Genomic DNA, 3,423 nt, shown 5'->3' on the forward strand with positions numbered 1-3,423 from the left:
AACATACTCAGAAAAAATTTCACTGGGGATTCACAAATTGATTGGCTTTCCTGCTGCTTTATATGACAATCAATGTAAAGTTTTTAGAAGCAGTTTTACCAATTAACTTAAAAATGCTAATCGAAATGTATACAAAACTATCATGTTTATTGTATTTTAATTTTCTGATAGTCCAGGGCCAATCTATCTGACATGTTCATTTATCATAGAGGCAAAGTGTTCATTAAGGTGTTTAAGGAGAGATGCTTTCTCAAGCAGTATTCTTTTGACATTGGAATTGGTTAATTAATCAAAATTTTGAAGAGTTTTGAACTGAAAAGTCTGATAAAATCTAAAAGGTCATAATTCTGAAAGCGCAGCTAAACGGCCCCACTGCAAATGCGTATCCTTTTAGGCGATCACAGAGATGCACCAATGGCTGGCATGAAGTAAAAAGAATGAAAGAAAGACTTGCAATGGGGCTAGAAATTGGCCAAATAGCGCTAGCAACGTTTTTTTGGGGCTAATCACCTTTAACATCTTTTATTTAAGTGCCGAAATAGTGTAAAAAAATAAACACACAAAATTGGTGAAATGCTTGTTGATGATCGCTACAGTGATAAAATGCCGTCGTTTTAAAAAAGTTTGTCCGACGAAACGCAATTTTTTGGCGTTAAAAAAAAGTCTGTTCTACGCATGCACACAAAGAAATGTTTTTTTTGCCCGTTTTTTTCTTCCGATCCTTCTGGCACCTTCCAGGTCACCTGTAGGGTGTGCCATATGCGCAGCACGCCCAGGGATGAATCAGCCAATTTTGACAGAAGATTTAAACATCAGCAGAGTTCAGCAAAGATCATCAAATATTAAAAATGCAGGGTGATTCAGCAAGGAAGCGGGCCAGGAAATTTACTCAAGATGCAAATGAAGCCCTCATCACTGCTGTAGAAAGGAAATGGAGGGAATTTTCGAGGAAAACTACACCCATCTACTATAAAACGTGTGTGGAAAAGTGTGGCTGAACAGGTTTCCCAGAGGGACCATGTCCAGTGCAGGAAGAGGTGGAATGATCATAGCAGAGTAAGTAATATTTTTATTTATGCCCTCTAATTACTTAAATTGTAAATGTGACGCATGTTGGTATCGCTAGGCTTAGTGTTGCATCTTATTTGCCATGAATGATCATTACACATTATAAAGATTGCTTTTTGACATATTAAAAGATATTTCTGCACTTCGATGTTTGCCTTATGAACCACGTGCAACTACCAGGGCCAGTAAACAGAGCACTGTATTAAATGCACACAGTATGGTATAAGTGCTTTGATGACAATCTGTGTGTGCCACAAGAGCAGAAAGGCCCTCTGTTAAAAATTTGTATTGTCATCTTTGTTGTTCCACAACTGCCTAGAGCAGTGGAAAACAGGCGGCAGTCCGGCAAAACTGGTCCTACTCACCCACCTTGAAAGTCACGTGGCAGGTCTGATGGGTGCCTCGCAGAGATCGGCTACCCGTGGAGGTGCTGACCCCACATTGAAGAGTGAGGGTAAGTGCTGCAAAATCCACGGTCTGGGTTGGCTCAATGTTATGTAGAGTCTGTGGGTTAGGCTTCGGTTTATGCAATGTACTGTCTGTGAGCTAGGGTTCAATGAATGCAATGTACTGTGAGTCGTCGACATATAATGCAGTAGTGGTGGTCCTTCAAATGAGCCTGCGCTATGTGAGCCTACTAATGTCACCCTGCCCCCTCCCCTGCTGCTAACCATTCGTCTGTTGTTTTCTGTTTTGCAGATGTGGATTCTGAGTCATCCAATGCACCAGAGGAAGCCCTCAGCTCGACGGAAGCCATGGTTGAGGACACCGACCTCAGCCCTGCTAAGGAACCTCCACAGGAGGAGGAACAAAGTGTCATGGGGTGGGGGGAGGGTGAGTCCTCGCGGGCACTAACCACTTCAGCTGCAGGCAGCAGTTCGTTGTCGGAGGAGGACACTGTCACGTTCCGTGGTTATCCAGCATCCAAGGTCCCGGGTCCCAGTGGTTGCAGCAAAGCACGGAAAGGGCAGAAGCCCATCTGCCATCGGTGTGGAGACTGAGTCGGCAAAGCCGCTCTGCCAAGAGGCAGTCAGACAAGCAAATGGATTTGGTGGGACTATCTGGGGAGAGCATCCAGCTCAGCCGATGGCTCCTCAATCTCGGGAAACATTGCAGCACTATCTGCGGACATAAAGGATGGTTTCTCGCAGCTAGTAGCTGCAACACGGGAGAACACCAAGGCTGTCAAGGCCCAACGGCAATTGACGGTCTCGCCTCATGGCATCCAGTCCCCAGTGTCATGCCACCCAGACTGACAGCACCAGTGAGTGGTGAGGCTGAGCAACAGGCTCGCCACTCAAAAGCCGGGCTTTCCACAGCCCCAGCTTCTCCAGGGCTTCGAATGATGTCTCCTACGTCTGTTCCAACAACAGCAGCGCTCTGTCCGCGCTGCTAATAAATCTCTTGGGACCAGGGCAAGGGCAACAATCGACGGTGGGGGGGGGTTAAAATTAGTGGGGGTAAACTTGGCTGCAGCTAAAGGATGTTTGGTGCAGGGGTTGTTCTTTTGTTGTACTTTTGTTGTTGTTTTAATGTGCAACTGTACAAATGTTTAATACATTTAAATTTATTTTTTCACCTAAACCAAACTTGTGCAGTGTCTCATTTGCAGAATAACAGGGGGAAATAGTCAACATGGTGGGATAGAGTGAGCAGTCAATGATGAAATGTGCCATTCAGATTTCATGCAAAGCGTTCAATTATCAGCTGCTGACATAAGGCTTTTGCAGTGGGGAAAGCTCCATGAGACCTCCTTCCCTGTCGTAGCGGGGGTGGTGGTGGCATGGGTTCCTTGTCCTCCTCCTCCTGCTCCTCCTCCCCTCCTCTCCTCTCTCCTGAGGTGATCCTGCAATCCCCAGTGGCAAATCCTGTCCCCTCATGATGGCTAAGTTGTGTACTGTGCAGCACACCACAATGAACTCAGCGACCTGCTGAGGGGAGTATTGCAGGCAACCTCCAGAGTGGTCCAGGCATCGGAAGCGCTGCTTCAGCATTTCAATTGTCTTTCCAACGATGCTGCGTGTTGCCAAATGACTGTTATTATAGCGATGCTCGGCTTCTGTCTGAGGGTCATGAGCCAGGTGGCGAGGCCATAACCTTTGTCCCCCAGCATCCAGCTCTGGCCTTGTGGCTAACGCTCAAACAGCTGTGAGACAGTGCTGTCACACAAGATGAATGCATCATGGATGCTCCCTGGAAATTGTGCATTTACTGCAATGATGCACTGACTATGATCGCTCATGATGGGCTCAAAATTGGCCAGGGGTTGCTCCGGTTTTTTTTCGAGTAACTTGGTTTTTCTGGTGCAAGTTAAAAATCCTCACTTTCCCCCATAAACTTGTTCCAGAGTAACTG

The 3,423-nt window shown here is 46.2% G+C and overlaps 1 long non-coding RNA gene across 1 annotated transcript; it reads left to right on the forward strand.

Moving 5' to 3' along the window:
- The first annotated feature begins 866 nt into the window (after nt 1-866).
- LOC139268282 (uncharacterized) lies at nt 867-1,836 on the forward strand. Its single transcript, XR_011594005.1, has 3 exons — nt 867-1,056; nt 1,393-1,522; nt 1,768-1,836. It is a non-coding gene; the product is annotated as an uncharacterized lncRNA (long non-coding RNA).
- Nucleotides 1,837-3,423: the final 1,587 nt, after the last annotated feature.

This window comes from Pristiophorus japonicus, chromosome 8 (assembly GCF_044704955.1).
Source record: "Pristiophorus japonicus isolate sPriJap1 chromosome 8, sPriJap1.hap1, whole genome shotgun sequence".
Classification (NCBI taxonomy): domain Eukaryota; kingdom Metazoa; phylum Chordata; class Chondrichthyes; family Pristiophoridae; genus Pristiophorus; species Pristiophorus japonicus.